Source organism: Microtus oregoni, unplaced genomic scaffold (assembly GCF_018167655.1).
Source record: "Microtus oregoni isolate MIOR12 unplaced genomic scaffold, Mior012 000014F_ref0000157, whole genome shotgun sequence".
Lineage (NCBI taxonomy): Eukaryota > Metazoa > Chordata > Mammalia > Rodentia > Cricetidae > Microtus > Microtus oregoni.
Window position 1 is genome coordinate 9,055,641 of NW_024543073.1, and position 17,720 is coordinate 9,073,360.

Here is a 17,720-nt window from a genome sequence, read left to right on the forward strand (position 1 = left end):
GGGCATGCATGTATGGCATGCATGTGTAGGTCAGAGAACAACTTATAGAAGCCGGTTCTCCTTTCACCATATGGTCCCAGGGATCAAACTCAGGGCATCAGCCTTGGCACCAAACAAATGTGCCCACTGAACCTCTCAGTCACCTTCAGTCACGGTTTCAGTATCAGAAGCTCTGACTAGATTTGAAGAGAAGAAAATCTCATCTCAATCCTGGATTTATCTTCATAAATACTTCTAGAAAATTTATAAAACCTATTTACAAAATGCAAGGCTAGCTTTTATTTGTATTAGCGACCTGTGTGTGTGGGGGGGGGGGGGGGAGGATGGCACCACCAGGAGTTCCAGGTTCCTGTGTTCCCAAACGAAGAGTTGAGCAGAAACACACAATGCCGGTGAAATCAAGAGCTGTTTGTGAAGACAGAATACACTTCTGAGTGGGAAAGGGAGAGGAGGCTGGAGCAGAACGAGGGGATGATGCTCAAACCGGACAGCCCTGCTACACGAAGGACGGGAGTTTTATATCACTGTTTAGAAGTAAGGTCTTGGGGCATCTTTTCATGGCATGGGCTCTTCTGCACATGCTCTTACTGTTCCCACGTGACTACACATAACTTTACCTATTGCATGTCTAACAAACATCTGAACTCTCCATACAGGGTGGACTCTTCGGTGTTAAAATGAGCCATGGGTGATTTTTCAGACATTCTGGGGTGCCTGTACCAGGGACATAAGCCAGTTTCGTGGTCTAAACTGGGGTTGTTCAGCTTTCGTACTTTCTCGAATGCTGCCTCTGCAGTCTTCTCTCCCTACCCTATTCCCCTGCCTCCTTCGTAAGACCCAAGCCTCCTATGGCTGGGATTTAATTTGATCCCCATCTCAGAAGGTAGGTAAAGATGAACTTTCTTACCGTCTGCCACTGGAGCCCCGGTGGTGAACAAGTACATAATTCAGACCCAGGGTGGTGCCTGGTGCCCACATGACCCTTGACATTGGCAATATGAGCTAGAAATGCAGGCCAACCTTTTGCTGGTAGCCTTAGTGCCAGTTCATGACTCTCCTTGAACGTACAGGGGGGAGTTAGTGAATTTACAAGAGGGGCCCGTAACTTTCCTGTTTCTCTCCGTCGGGCATCCTCCCTCCTTTTCTGCCATGCGCTACCAGCCCAGGGAAATGCCAAGCCGCATTCCCCAGGAACCCTCGCTGCTTACTGTCTATTATACAGTGAAGATCAAAGCAGGAGAGCAGGGGAGACATCTTCAGGTTTGTGGGAGCAACTCTACAGGCGTCTGCCTCCTCTTGACTCTAGGTCAGCTTCTCTGCATAGTGTCGCTGGGCCCTCTAACCTGACAGCCTACCTGGAATTGAGACTGACCCTAAGGACCAATGTCAGACAGACCTCTCCTTTATCAGAGTTCCTCCAACACGTTTTCCCCACTGGCTCTTACAGTGAGCCCAACAAACACTTCTGTTTTGCTTTGTTTTTGTTGAGATGGGGCCACTTTATGTAGTCCTACCTGTCTTAGAACTTGCTACATAAACCAGACCGATCTTGAGCTCACAGATTCTCCAGCTTCTGCCTCCTGAGTTCTGGGTTAAAGGTGTGCATCGCCACACCCAGCCCATCAAACACTGCTTTTTAAAGTATCTAGAGTGAATTTTTTTCCCTAGTTGCCCAGACTAATACACAAAAAGAATATCACGAGAAACTCCACGTAGTATGTAAACATCAAAATAATTAAAGAACTGCCAAGTGTTGTAAGCTGAGAACTGGAAGCATAATTCCCTCCCCTGTGGCCCTACCAAGATCTGCATGTTCGGCGGAACGGCTATATGAGAACTGTCTCCGCTCACAGGTTGTTTCCAAATATCAGGAAGTTTAAGGCTTTCTTAATGATGCATGTGCCGATTTAATATGATTTCTAAAATAGGGATGATAAAAATACTGACCTACCTCATAGAGCTGGTTGGAGCAACTAATTATCTCTCATAAAAAAACACTTCAACCTCCTAAAGTACCTCATAAAGGTTTATTACGAATAGTAATACTAATAGTTAAACATATAATGTGGTATCAAACGTCGGCCTGCTCCACAAGCTGATGGAGTTTTAAATTCTCTTTACGACTGCGCTGTTGTTTAGCAGTTCCAACGCTGAAAGCTCTTCACAGCTGTAAATTAGTCAATCCCCATGGCGTGCACTCCTGAGAGATAGGTCAGTATTATTTTCTATTACTATGGCAACAAATCTTATGTAAATGCCCAATGATGGGAGTTGGAGATGAGAAGCAGGAAAGGTTAAGTGACTTCTTCAAGACCACACATCGAGTAGGTGGCAGGGTCAACTTTGAAATGCAGAAGAGCTGACCCCCAAGGGGTACCCCAGTCCACCTGGTCAACACCAAGGAGATCGCTGACATTCATTTGCTTAGAAATGCATGGAAACTGGAAACACCAATGTCATCCATCTGCGAAGAAGAACACTTATAATTTGTTGGCAGACGATTAATGGCCACGTTTTGTTAGTCCATGGACAAGAGGCAGTAGCAGGCAAAGCAGTATGAATTTTGGTCAGACTGCTCACATCCATTCCTCAGCCAGCCCCTGCCTGCCACCTACTTGCTGGGTGGCATTGGGCTAGCTATTTCTGTCCTCTGAACATCAGTTTCAGATCCTAGGTTAGTAAAACAGAGCCAACAAGAAGACAGATTACTTTATATGGTTACTCTGAGGAGTTACCGTAGGCACATACAGCAGAACCAAGTGACTAATAAGCCTTCAATAAGCATCATTGTTAGATCCTATGAGACAGGAAATGCTCACTGCATGACAATACAGTGATACAAAGTCCAGAGATGCCTGAGACACAATCCATGCTCTCAGTATAACAGGCTTGTCAAACTGTAATTTGCCAGGTCATAGTGGGAATAGGTGATGGAATCCAGGGCTGGGGATGTTAAAGTAAAGCCACGTGTTATCAAAGGAAAGGAAGCGAAGGCTTAATCCTCCATGACAGCTTCTCTGCTCGCTGTCTTTCACTTGTCCTTGGGTTTCTGTTTCCACGTAGTTAATTTTATTTATGCTTTAGCGAAGAGGAAAAACCACAAGTAAACCATCAGTAAAAAGCATTAGAGAGTATCATGTATGTTCAGGAAAAAAAGGGGGTGGTGGTCATTTCTTGCTGGTGACCTTGGAGCCAGTTCATGGCCCTCCCTGAACATCCAGAGAGAAGTTGGTGAATTTACAAGAGGAGCCCGTTACTTTCCTGTTTCTCTCAATCAGACATTCACCCTCCTTTTCTGCCGTGTGCTACTAGCCCAAGGGACCCCCAAGTCACATTTCCCAGGCACCCTCACTGCCTTTCTATTACACGATGAAGATCAGAGGGAAAGATCAGGGGAGACATCTTCAGGTTTGTGGGAGCCTCTCTACAGGTGTCTGTTTCTTTCTGACCCTAGGTCTTGTAGCAGCTTCTCTGTATAGTGTTCCTGGGCCCAGTAACTTGGAGGCCTTCCTTTTGCAGCCCTCCTGCAACCTGGGAGTGTTGAGACAAGAGGTATAGCAGAATTTGTTCCTTATATATTTAAAAATAAGACAAGTTTTTACCAGTGCACATGACTTGACCCCAGCGCTGAGGTGGTAAAGAAGCAAGCAGATCTCTATGAGTTTGAGGCCAGTCATGGCTATCTAGTGAAACTGTCTCAAAACACAAACAAATGACCACACACACACACACACACACACACACACACACATCAGATTTTAAAACTTCAAGAGGGCTGTGAGGATTGGAAGAGGAGATGAGGATGATGGATCCCTCCTGAAGGAGTATGGAGAGATAGGAGCAAAAGTCTGCCAGAGCCTCTCCCCCACAAATAAAGAGGGCTGGGGGATGGTTATTGAACATCTGCCATGGTCCTGCACTGGTCATAACTTCCTTAGCAGAGGCCAGATAAGTGGTGAATGACCAAGCTGGGACTCAAATCCATTCACCTGTTCCAAGTTTCAAACAACGGGAAACGTTTCTTGGTGTGGGAAGTGTGATGCACGGCGGAGCCTTTGCAACAGTATGAGGTTCCAGGATTTAAAGAGGACTGCAGAGACAGCTGAGGGGGTGTGGTTACACCAAGAGAGGCACAAGGGCTCCAACTTTATAGTCAACTCACCTGTTAGCACCTGTTTTGCTTTAATGGAAGCCATTGGAATAGACATGAATAAGAGCATTTTAAAAGTTTAGCTATGAAGATAACCTCTAAAATAAAAATATAAATTATCTTAAATATGAAAATAATGTCAAAGTGAAATAGGAGAAAATATGTGATAAAACACAGCAAACATAGCATAGGCGTAAAAATAAAATAAGGTAAGTCTGACATGTTACTTTTGTCAGTAGAAACATACAGAATTAACTCACCTGCTGAAAGATTTTCCATTTTACTCACACACACACAAAAGATCCAACTGTGTGTTCTATTCTAGACACACATGCAAAACAAAGTAATTCAAAAACGGTAAACAGAGTCAGGCACACCCCTTTAATCCTGGCACTCGGAGGGAGAGGCAGGCAGATCTCTGTGAATTCGAGGCCAGCCTGCTCTACAGAGTGAGTTCCAGGACAGCCAGAACTATTACACAGAGAAACCCTGTCTGAAAAGAAAGAAGGAAAGAAAGGAAGAAAGGAAGAAAGGAAGAAAGAAAGAAAGAAAGAAAGGGCGCAGGATGAACATAAAAGAATTGGCAAAGATTTTCCAGACAAATAGGGGTGTGTGTATGTGAGTATGTGTGTGTATGCATGTGTGTATGCATCTGTATGTGTGTGTATGTACGTTGTGTAATATATATAAATATTATATAAAGTATGTGTATGTATATACTTAATATATATAAAAATATATATAAAGTATGTGTATGTATATGTGAATGTGTGCATACACGTGTATATATATGTATGTATGCCTGTGTGTGTTCACATGTATATGTGTGTAGATGCTTGTGTGTATACATGCATGTATGCATGTGTGTGGGGGTGCTGTGTTTGTGTGTGTGGACTGCAACCCAGCATCATCCTAAGATGAGAAGTAAACTGTGTTGTATCTACCTTACGTTCCTGATTTTGGCAACGGTACTGTATTTACGAACTCTTATTCTTAGATGCAGATACTGAAGAACATCCCGAGGTAAGGATCTACCCTCAAGTATTCAGTGGGGAAAAGAGAATGGTGGAATGAGTGGAGAAAGCCCTGACTAGCCCTCTACAGGTATCAGTGAATATTTGTATCTCTCTTGCAACTTTTCCATAAGTTTTAAATTTTGCCAAAATAATTAAGGTTTTTTTAAATAATAATGCCCAGAACAAACTTCTTAGAAATGGTAATTCTTTTACCTTCAAAATGGAGCCAAGATCATGGCATTTTAAAAGCTGCCTAAATTATTCTAATATGCATCTGGTATTGAGAACGTCTGAGCCAGTCAATCCATGAGACTTGGTGATTGGACTTATGAGGTAACACGAAAAGACACTGTGGTAAGCCAAAACGTGGCACCAAGTCATGTTCAAAATTGAGGAGAGGTAGATACAAACATTCAGTCTATTGCATTGATGCATGAGAGGTTTCAAAACATTTCTGCTAAATGGAGCATGGATGGGAGTCATGGTAGTTGAAGCAAAGACATGGGACCACAACCCAAAGCACTGTTGGGGGGATTGCAGAAGGTGGAATGTTGGCTTGCTAGCTCCAAGAAAAGGAGAAATGTCAAAATGCTGTGTTGTCTGGAGGATTCTTGGCACATCTACGCATGACACCAGCGTGTTAAGGCGTACCATATCCCTCACTTCTTCCCGCCTGCGTGTACAGCCTAGCATTAACCCCCATCAAAAACTCCAGAGAGTTTCTCTTTACAGAAGCTGAACAGAGTTTGGTTTGTAACAAGCAAAGACTCTGGATTAAATACTCTTGCCCACAGAGATGAGCTCCACCTAAGGAGGAGCTCAAACCTACTTACCCCAAAGCTAGGCAACTAGGAGTGTACCCCAACTTTCCTGTTCATAACCAAGCAGAAGACCTTCTTGATAAGACAGAGGAAGTGCAGAACATTTGCTTTTAAACTTTTTATTTTATTTATGTGTACACGTGTTTTACCATCATATTGTATGTACTCATTCATAAGTGAATATTAGACATAAAGAAAAGGATACTCAGGCTACAATCCACAACCCCTGAGAAGCTAGGCAACAAGGAGGACCCTAACAGAAATAGGCATGGATGCCCCTGAGAAAGGGAAATAGATCAGATCTCCTGAGTAATTGGGAGGGGGATGGATAAGAGGAGAGAGGAGGAGAACATGAGGGAATGAGATGGTTGAGTTGGGGGAGGAACAGAGAGAGAAAACAAGGAAAGAGATATCTTGATAGAGGGAGCCATTAAGGGGTTAGGGAGAAACCTGGTGCTAGGGAAACTCCCAGGAATCCACAAGGATGACTCCAGTTAAGACTCCTAGCAATAAGGGAGAGGGTGTCTGAACTGGCCTTCCCCTGTAATCAGATTGATGACTACCTTGTCATCACAGAACCTTCATCCAGTAACTGATGGAAGCTGATGTAGCAATCCACAGCTAAGCACTGGGCTAAGATCCCAGAGTCCAGTTGAAGAGAGTGAGAAGGGATTGATTTTTATGAGCAAAGGAGTTGAGATCATTATGAGGAGACCCACAGAGACAGTTGACCCGAGCTAGTAGGAGCTCGCTGACTGGACTGACAGGTGGGGAACCTACATAGGACCAAACTAGACCCTTTGAATGTGGGCAACAGTTCTGTGGCTTGGGCAGCCTGTGGGGCCACAGTGGGACTACGATTTATCCCCAGTGCATGAACTGGCTTCTTGGAACCCATTCCCTATGGAGGGTTACCTTGCTCAGCCTAGATGCAGTGGGGAAGTGCCTTGGCTCTGCCTCAATGCGATATTCCAGACTTTGTTGACTCCTCATGGGAGGCCTTACCTTCTCTGAGGAGTGGATGGGGATTGAGTGGGAGGGATGTTGGAGGGAAGTGAAAGATGGGTTGGAGGGGGAACTGTGCCTTATCTGTAAAATGAAAAATACTATTAAATAAAAATTAAAAACAAGCAAAAAGAAAGAAAGAAACAGTGGAGGAATTCTGCTTACTGGCTTGCTTTACCATGGATTGCTCAGTTTACTTTCTTAAACAACTAAGGACCACCTGCCCATGGGTGGAACCACTGTATTGGGCTAAGTCTTCCCACATCAATCATTAATCAAGCCCACAGCCTCGCCTACAGACCAAAATTAAGAAGGTATTTTCTCAACTGAAGTTTCCTCTTCCCAGGTGACCCTAGATTGTGTCAAATCAAGAAAAACAAAACAAACTAAACACATAAGGAGCACAATAGCTCCGTATGCTTCCCTAGCACGTGTCCTAAGTCCTGCTACCCAACCATACCATCAGGCCTTTTTCTTCCTTTTTTTAGTTTGAAGCCCTGACATCCCTCTTTCCTCTCTCAAGAAGGCCTACACAGGGCTGGCCTTCCAATAAGGAATTACACTTTCAGAGCCGCTAAAGTAATGGCCAACTGAGATGGCTCACACCAGTAATTGCAACATTCAAAAGGCTGAGGCAAAAGGGTATCACAATTTCAAGACCAACTGAAATACACAGTTCCAGGCTAGTTGGGCTACAGCATGAGACTTTGCCTCAAATAAAATAAAATAAACCAGCAAAAAGACAAAATCTTAGTTTTGACTAAAACAAGTTTATCTTCCTACCTCGATCAAATTATCAGGAGAGAAACCTAAGACACTCTGCCTATCCATTTTGTGACATGGCTGTGGCCACTGAGACCTTATAGGATTCCAGGCGCTTTTAGTTTCTGGGGCAGGAGCCAGGGGTAGGGAACTGAAGAGGTAGAGTAGTATAGCTGCTGCCTTTTGTTCCAGGTGATACCCCACCCCCATCTAACGTGTAGATCATTCATACAGCAGGCAAGAGTTCATAACCCTTAGGTCTGTCCTGATCTGACCTGGCCTCTATTGCTGAGCAAGCCTGGTTCCAGGGGAAACACCCAGCTGCACTTGACATTGTCTAGAGAAGGGAGGGCAGTGTGCTGGTATCCCCGCTCCTGGTTCATCCCTCTCTCCTTACAGAGTCTATTGTGTGATTTCTTCTGATTATTTTTGTGTTTACACCAGGGCTATTTGTTTTCCTTATGTTCACAGACTTCGTGCAAGCTTGGGTCAAGGCCTCTGCTCTCAAAGGAGGCCTGTCAGCACCACTCCCCCTGCTGCCCCTCACATCATGGCAGCCTCCCCCCACACACACACAGCACGTGTTCATCTGGAGAGCACCAGGCAGCCAGCATGCTCAGACAAGCTGAACAGAAGAAATTCTACCGTGTATAAGAGAACGGAGCTTGGGACATACCCTACAGCCCTAGAAATAGCAATGGTTTTTGTAGGACGATAACTTCACCTTCAAAGCGTTGTTTGAAACACAAACCCATGGGGTTGGAGAGATGGTTCAGAGGTTAAGAGCACTGGCTGCTCTTCTAGAAGTCCTGAGTTCAATTCCCAGCAACCACATGGTGGCTCACAACCATCTGTAATGAGCTCTATATACCTTCTTCTGGACTGCAGGCAGAACCCTGTATACATAATAAATAAATCTTAAAGAAAATAAACACAAACCCACACCTGACTTAACTGTCTTTTCACCCTTGCTTGTGAAAGAATTCAGAGGACAGGACACTTCTGAGGTGTCGAGACAGGAGCAGGCCCATCCCTCACTCATTCGGTGACTTCTTTCCCTTTGACAGTGCAGGCCGAATTCAAAGGAAGACTTCCAAGGTAAGAATGAAGAAGTGGGAGTCAAGGAGCAGCGAGTGACTGAGTCGCCCGCTACCCCCCCCCCAGTTCCTTCTCTGTCACCACGCTTTTCCCCAGAGCGCCGCCTAATTGCGCCGCGGCATCATTTCTTTTCTGTACAATTGCCTCATCTTCGTCTGAGACCAGGCTTTGTTTAAAAGTCCATTCAAGACCAGCTGTACTTCAGCTAAGGGTCACTCGAACCATCCATGTAATCTGCTGTATGTCAAATGTCATTTGCCAAGCGCCCCAAACCAGCAAATGAAGAAAATATATTCACCTACATACATAGATGCTGCAGTGTCTCTCGCTAGAACTTTAATGTCTACAAGGATGTGTCAAGGAGAAAGAGAGGCCGGCCCCACGGCATGCTCTGCTGTCTGATGGGTGACACTCATCTCTGGCATGTGAGTATTTATGTAGACTTTGTGGGAGACTTGCTAATTGTAATTATGATTGCTTACTACAGTTTCCAAGGCAACAGTTGTCACTGCAAATGCTTCACTGCCAACTCAATTTCCATTCTCCTGTTGATATAACAAATATTATGTGACATTTTAACTGAAAATATCTGTAAATGGGCGTCTGAGTGTGGCGTGTTTCTTTAAAAGGGAAGGAAAATAATTATTAGCTTTTCATTATTCATCTCGGTGGTGTGCTTGATTGGTAATTATTTCCATTTGATATTTAGGAAAGAATGCACGGAGGGTCCCATGAGGTCTTTAATTTCAAGGTCCTGGATTCTGATCATGTTTTTCTCCGAATGACCCCTACGTTTGATTCAGCGGCCAGGAACTTGTCGGGAGACTGCCCCACATCAAAAGCATTTCCCCGGGGGTGTCACTGCCCTACCCATTCTGTTCTCAAGCAGCTCCTTTGACTTAGAAGTCATGTGACCAGAGAGAACAGATAAAGCAGGAGTCCTCCACTAGAGTTACCTCTGTCAAACCTTGAAATCACATCAGGTAATTGATCAGAAATACCGTGTGAGAAGGAGGTGGGCCTTGTCATCAAATCTAGTAAGAGCTGGAATTAGGAAATGCCGCCTACGTCCACAGTGCTCTCTCTAGTCAAGGATCCTAGAGGGACCCATGCTTCCAACCCAAGCTAAGGTCACTCTCTGCCTTACTAGAGAGATGTACACCTAGTATACACAAGTATCTGTGCACTGTGTCTCTGTTTAGTTTGAATTTGCACATATTCTCCCACTTCTGTGAAGGCATGATACTGGTCCTTGCTAGCCTGTGCCCTGTTCCTTCCCTGGAACATCTCCTATCCCCCTTTCAGGCTGGATTTTTAACAATGTCTTTCATTCATCTGGCTTCCAGATCCTTCTAGCTGGATCCACGAATCCAAAAGGCAGGGCTGTTCAAATCTTTGGCACTGTATCCATTCAGAATCATGATTCCTACCCAAGATGTTCCCATAGTCACCCGCCAGATCAAGCTATTCTTGCTTCCCTTTTAATTCTCTTCTCTTTGTTCTATTTTGTAATCTTCTGGAAGTCAAACACTATGCCTCTCACCTTCTCTCTACCCTCCAATAAGATGTGCTAAATGTTCAATAAACAACTGATTCAAGGAATGTCTATAAGCGCTCTGTGTGGATGTTCAAACAGCTCAAAGAGTAAGCTGAGTTTGAGCAGCTTCAAACCTTAAAAGGCTTCTCTTGTACATTATAAAACAATGTTGAAAGCAGGGATTCGCAGAAAAGACAGGAACCTCCTGTGGGGTTTCATTTAAAAATACAGATTATAAAGAGTCTGAACCGGTTCTATGAACATATTTAAAATCATTGTTAGAATTATGAGGTGTGATGCTCTCAGCATGGTTAGGCTTTGTAAAAGACTCCTTTATCCTCGGTCATTTCACAGCCCAGACTGAAGTCTGTGTTTAAAAGACAATGTTTGGCATTTACTTTTTAATAATCCCTATTGTGAGGAAACTGAGTAACAGACCTTGTAATAGACGTGCGGATGAGTTGGAGCTGGGCGATAGGACATAGGAAGTGATGGTACTGTATTTGCTGCTTTTTATGCATGAACTTTTAGTAATAAAGTGCATCTAAAACACATAACTGTAGAGAAACAGCAATCAGCGTTAAAGCTAGGTGGGACTATTTAATCTCCCAAAGATGAGAAACTGCTCCATAGTTACATGTGTGTTCAAAAATTACAAATTACCATTTCAGTTTTTTGGTAAAAATTTACTAACCCTGAATTTTGATTGTTTTTTCCTGGACCCAAACCTCTAGAAGTAAATACAGATAGATAGATAGATAGATAGATAGATAGATAGATAGATATCACATCACTGTGTGTGTACATAAATATATAAACTTTTAAAATCTCAAGAGAGGAGCTAGCCACCAACTCTTTATTAATGTAATTTTAGCAGTTTATAATACTCAAAATCTGTACATCTACATGTGTTATAAAATATTTTTACATATTATTGAAAATAATTTTGCTATACAATGTATGCTGATCTTGGTTACCCCTCCCCCAGCTCCACCCAGATCCTCTCCACTTCTCTACCCACCCAACTCCATGCCCTTTCTTCTCTCTCTTTTTAGAAAGATTAAAAAAAAAGAGGCAGGCATACAAAAAAATTAAGAAAAGAAAAAAATACAAGAAACACATACATACAAGGCATAAAAATACAAAACTGGAAACCATAATATAATATACAAGCAAAGTCCAGTATGACAAAAAAAATGCCCATACAAAACCATATGAGACAAAAAGCCTACAAAAATACCACTGAGTTTGTTTAGAGACATCCATCTACTGCTGGGCATGGGGCCTACCCGTAAGTGTTATTAATATGCACAGTGAGACTCTATTGAAGAAAATTAGTTTTTCCTTTGCAGGTGGATGTCAATTGGATATTGCTTGTTGCTTCTGGATGGGAGTCCATGTCTACTTCCCTCTTCCAGTGCTAAGACCACATCTGGCCTAAGACTGTGCTGACCCTATGCATTCAGCTACAGTCTCTAGATCTATGTGCTTCAGTCCTGTTGTGCCTGGTTATCTCATTCACTTGGACCTTTACCACCCTCATCCATGTTCTGTTAGCCCTAGATTAAAAGGATGTACTTTGTAATGCATGTTTATTTTTCCTTAGTAATGTACATTCAAGTAATGCTACCATCTCGATTTTCCCACCCTAACAAATGAGTTTGTGTACTTTAGAAAATACATTTTCTGAATATATTAGTAGGGCAATGTATTACTGTAAATATAAATATTTTTCTATAGCAAAGAGAAAAGATAGTAATTACCTGTTTAATCATAATAAATTTGTATTAATTTCCTATTGCTGTTATAATAGATTACAACTTACTGACTAATAGTGCAAACTTATTGTCTTTTATTTCGAGAGGTCAGAAGTGCAAATCTTATAGGACTGATGTAAAGGTGTTAGCAATGCTGATCTCCTTCTAGAAGCTCCCCTTTTACAACTTCTATGGCTGTCCACTGTCTTTGATCTCTTGACCCCATGACTCCAGGCTCTGTTTTTTCCATAGCTATTTCCTCCAAGTTGGACATCATCATTGCTGTCCTGGATCACAGTAGCTGTGATCAGCTGTAAATGACCTAGCCTATTTGCATTCCCTCCTAGAGGAAACACGGGCTCACTGGATCATAGGGTCATGGGGTTCACAGGGTTCTAGGACTCTCTGAGATCCTTACAAGCGCCCTCTTCTCCCCAACATGATAAAAGAGATAACAACTGATAGGGATGGGATTCCTCAATAGTGCAGCTGCCTGTTAACTGCACAAGAGACTCTTCAAGAGTATAATTTCTCATGAGGCATCCACCTGCCTAGTAGCATCCTTCAGTGGTACAGTCCCTTGAGTCATGCATACTATGAATAACCCCAATAAACTCGTGTGTACACCAAGCTTGAATGGATGGAATCCTGTCTTTGGGTTGTAAGTACCCTCACTACTGGGGTGAAGAGTCTGCCAGGAAGTACCAGATGACAATTTCCGTTGTCACATCTCCTTCCTTTCCTCACCTGCATCCCCAGCATAAGAACACTGGGCTCAGACTGATAATCCAGAGCAGCTCTGCATCCAGATCCTTAGTCATCTCTGCAAAGACACATTCATCATGTAAAGTAATGTTCTGTAGGTTCCAAGAATTGGGTATGGACATTTTTGAGGGGTACATTAGTCCTGTCTTCTACAATACTCCATTATTTGGCACCCATAAATTTAACGTACTAGACAGCTATTGCTACAATAATATATAATAACAAAATCAACAGCTCGTGGCAGCAAGCTTGTATTTTTTTTTCTCACTTGTGAGTTACAGGTTGTCTACAGAAACTCTGCTTTGGGCTGAGAGTTGAATGGTTGAGCACCAAGATTAAGACTGCTTTTAAGCCTGCTCTACATCTTTCAAACTGGGGTCCAGGCTGAGAAACAGTGAAAAGTTTGGTCTCCCCACCCCCTGATCCTTACAAACTCAATTAAAGTCTGTCCTGATTAGTATTTTACCAACCAACCCAAACAGAATCATTTGAGAAGAGAGATTCTCGATGGAGAAAATACTCCCACCAGATTGGTCTGTGGGCGAGACTGAAGCATTTTCTTAATGGTTGATGTAGAAGGGCCCAGTACTATGGGAGTGGTGAACAGGTAGTCCTGAGTTGTATGAGAAAGCAGACTGGGGACTGGAGAGATGGCTCAGAGGGTAAGAGCATTGACTGTTCTTCCAGAGGTCCTGAGTTCAATTCCCAGCAACCACTTGGTGACTCACAGCCATCTGTAATGAGACCTGGTGCCCTCTTCCTGTGTGCAGGCAGAACATTGTATACATAATCAATCAATCAATCTTTAAAAAAAAGAAGAAGAAAAGAAAACAGAGCTAAAATAAACCATAAAAAAGAAAACAGAGTGAACAGGATGAGGTAAGCAACATTCTCTTTGGCTTCTGTTGGCTTTATGTCAACTTAACACAAACTAAAGTCATTTGAGAGGATGGAACCTCAATTAAGAAAATGTCTCCATGGGATTAGGCTGTTGGCAGACCTGTAGGGAATTTTTCTTAACTGGTGATTGACGAGAGATGGCCCAGACCACTATGGGTAGTGCCATCCCCAGGCTGGTAGTTCTGAGTTCTATGAGAAAACAGGCTGCAAGCCATGAGGAGCAACCAGGAAGGTGTGCTCCATCAGGGACTGTGCATCAGTTCCTACCTCCAGGTTCCTGCCCTGTTTGAGGTCCTGTCCTGACTTCCTTCAGTGATGAACAGTGCTGTGGAAGTGTAAGCCAAATAAATCCTTTCCTCCCAAAGTTGCTTTGGTCATGGCATTTTGTCACAGCAATAGAAACCCAAACACAGTTTTTATTTCAGTTCCTACCTTGAGTTACTGCCTTGGGGGGTCCGTCAATGGGCTGTGATTCAGGATATGTAAGCCAAATAAGCCATTTCTTCCCCCAAGTTACCTTTGGTCATGGTTTTTACCACAGCAATGGCAATCCTAAGACAAACCTCTGCTTCCATTTTTACTCACTTAAATTTTGCTGACCAAATTCTTCAGTCAAATCAAAAGTTAATGAGATAGGGAAGTGTACTACATCCCAAAGAAGAAGAAAGTACAGCAGCCGTGTGATCAACAGCAATTCAGCTTCCTATTCACTAGGCTTTATATCAGCCAGCTCGAACCTCCACACTGACTCTGATTTTTGAAAATTTTGAACTTTGAAAAGGACTTTGAGAAGTTCAAAGCTTCTGACTGAGAAGGAGAGTTATCTCAAAGTAATGAACATTGGCATGCCTTCCAATATCTAGGTCATAGATAAATACAGAAGTAGCCAAAAATGCTACCAAACATCACTAAAGTATATAAACTAGGGTGTGCTGCAGTTCTCACATAGAAGAAATCTTTAGAGCTGGTCACAGTGGGTTACACCTCTAATTCTAGAACTCAGGGATCTGAGGCAAGATCTGAATCTTGAGACTATGTTTCAAACATCAAAGAGGGGCTAGAAAAATATTCTAACAGCTAAAAACCACCTATAAGTCTATCCCAAGGGATCTAACACCCTATTCCCACCCACTCTGGCACCAGGTATTCCTATGGTGATCATGCATAAATGCAAGCCAACACTCATAACACATAAATGAAAGGCCCAAGCCATCTACTGTTTGGACTTTCAAATTCATACTTTATACACATAGTGGTTGTTTCATACCTAAATTCTCAAGAAAAATCGTGTATATAAGGTATATAATACCTGTAATCCCAGCTCCAAGAGAGCTGATACCCTCTTCTGGCTTCTGTGAGTGCCTGCTCTCAAGTGCACATACCCCCACATAGGTATAACTTTATAAATATACATATACATAATTTTAAAAATCTTTTTTTGAAGAATGACTGAGCTAGAATGTATGATAATAAGCTCTCTCTTCCCTCATCATCTTCCCATTGTCTAGGACATTGCTTTACACAGAACACACACTCACTAAATGAATATGAAGCTAATGTCTGCAGTGTTGAAATTTCAAACCTATTGATTATATTTCATTTATGATACCATGGAAGAATTCCATGCAAGTATCTGAACCAGCATGAGCTTAGCTGAGAATGGGGGAGTTGCGAGAGAATTTCTAAAAAGGCAACAGAGAGAACTCTTAAAACCTAAAGGCAGAAGAGCAGGTGAGAAGCCAAAGAAGGCTTTCTGCCTGTATCATCTGTTCCTGTCTGCAAAGCTTCATTCTCTACAAAGATTAGCTTCCTTTCCAGGAAATAGGGAGGGCAAAAGTTTTCTATTTCAGGACGAGAAATGTACAGAGGCTGGATAAGTCTCTCCCAGCTTTCCTGGAATTCCTAGTAGGGAGATTTTTCCCACTCTTTCCAGTCAGCCAATCATGAGACAAGCAGAGCAGGCATGGCCGCTGAGAGTCTGTGGGAGGCAAAATTTTGTCCTTGTGTAAAAATGCCTTTTGAATGTAGGCTAGACTTCAGAAGTCACTTCTAATTAGCCAAACGAAAAGAAGTAAGAGGGTGCCACTTCTGAGATTAGATTGTAAAAACTTTGACTTCCACCTGAAGCAACATGCTCCCTAGAATTTCTACCTCTGGGGCTATCAGCTGCCGAGTGAGTGGTTTGGTCCATGGATCTCCACCCACTGCCCAAGTGAAACTTCAGCTATAACCATAAGCCTCACCACCACCCTGCCAACAACTTTGTTGCAATTTTAGGAAGGACCTTGACGTAGAAACACCTGACTAAGTCATGCCTAGATCCCCGATTCAGAAAAAAAGCAGATAATCAATGCTAGCTATTTTTAAATCTTGAAATTTTAGGATAATTTATTTCTCAAAGTAAATTTTCCCAAGGGAAAGTGAGTTATTTGTGGGGTCAGTGGATCATCTAAAATACATCTCCTAAAAGTCTGCAATGCACTCGCAAATACTTCTACCCCAAATAGCGAAAACAGACAAGCCTCTTATTTAAAAGCAAATCTTTCCATCATGGAGGTTTAGCTGCCCTTAACAAATCATTCCCTAAATTTCTAACTAGACTTCTACTATGCAAATTCTGAAATGCTCACAGACATATCTACTTGGCCACTCTTCTATTTGGGCAAATGATCCAGGCCTCAGACGTTCCCTCCTTCACCATCCTGCTATCCTCATGTGGTTCTTCCACTATCTATTACAACCCCACTTAGGCTGCCTGTGAATGTGACTGAGCCTGCTACATATATCAGAAGCTCTCCCTGTAAGCATCACAGGGATGCAGCTGCCAGAGAGAATGTTAGTGTTGGGTATGAGTTTGGTTTTTCCACAACCTGTTGCTTTCTCGATTGTTGTGGGTAATCAGAACTTGCAGATTCAGGATTTTAATTTCAGCACTTAGACAAGATTTCTGCAGCTACGTTGTATCTGCAAGACCGGAGAGGTACAGAGATGTACCTCTGAGGATGGGCTGTCTCTAGGAAACTGGGAACCTGAATTGTGGAAGGTTTGAGAGCAATGCATGTATGGTGAGTGGATGGGAAGTCTGTGTGGAACTGGAGAAATCAGAGGAAGATTTAGGAGGTGGTACAACTTGAGCTGGGTGTAAAAGGTACATAAATTGTAGAAAGGAGAAAACAGAGATCAAGTATTATCAGTGTTAAGTAATGTGTTATTAAAGCTTTCTAAAGGAACAGAACTGAGAGAATAAATGTATTATGGGATTTACTTAACTGACTTAGAGAATAGACTCTGATAATCTACCAATGACTGTCTCACGACGGAAAGGTATTTGTTCAATCTAGGAGGCTGGATGTGTCTCCCTATCTGGTGCTGGAGTCTGGGAGGATTTTCAGAGACTGACTGAAATCCTGAAGAAGTTGAATTATACTGGCCACAGCAACAAGACAGGCAAACTTGCCATTGAGAGTGACGATAAGCAGACAAAAGCAAAACCCTTCCTTCTCCCATGTGCTTTCTTGTGGGTTGCCACCATAAGGTGTGGCCCAGATCAGGAAGGGTCTTCCTTCTTCTGCAATAAAACCTTGCAGAGATGGCTAGCAGATTGGGTGTGAGTTGATTCCAGACGTCATCAAGCTGACAAACAAAAGTAGTCAACACAAGTACATGGAGGAAAAAAATCTCGAATCTATTTAGGGTTTTGCACACACATAGTTATGTTAAACATAAAAGCCATTTGCTATTAAAAAAGAATGTAATTATAACAGCTGGAGAGGTGACATAATAGCTCAGTGGCTAAGAGTACTGCTGTTCTTCTAGAGGACCTGGGTTCAACTCTCATCACCCACCTGGAGACTCACAATCATCTCTAACTCCAGTCCCAGAGGGTCCAGTACTCTTCTGGTCTCTGTG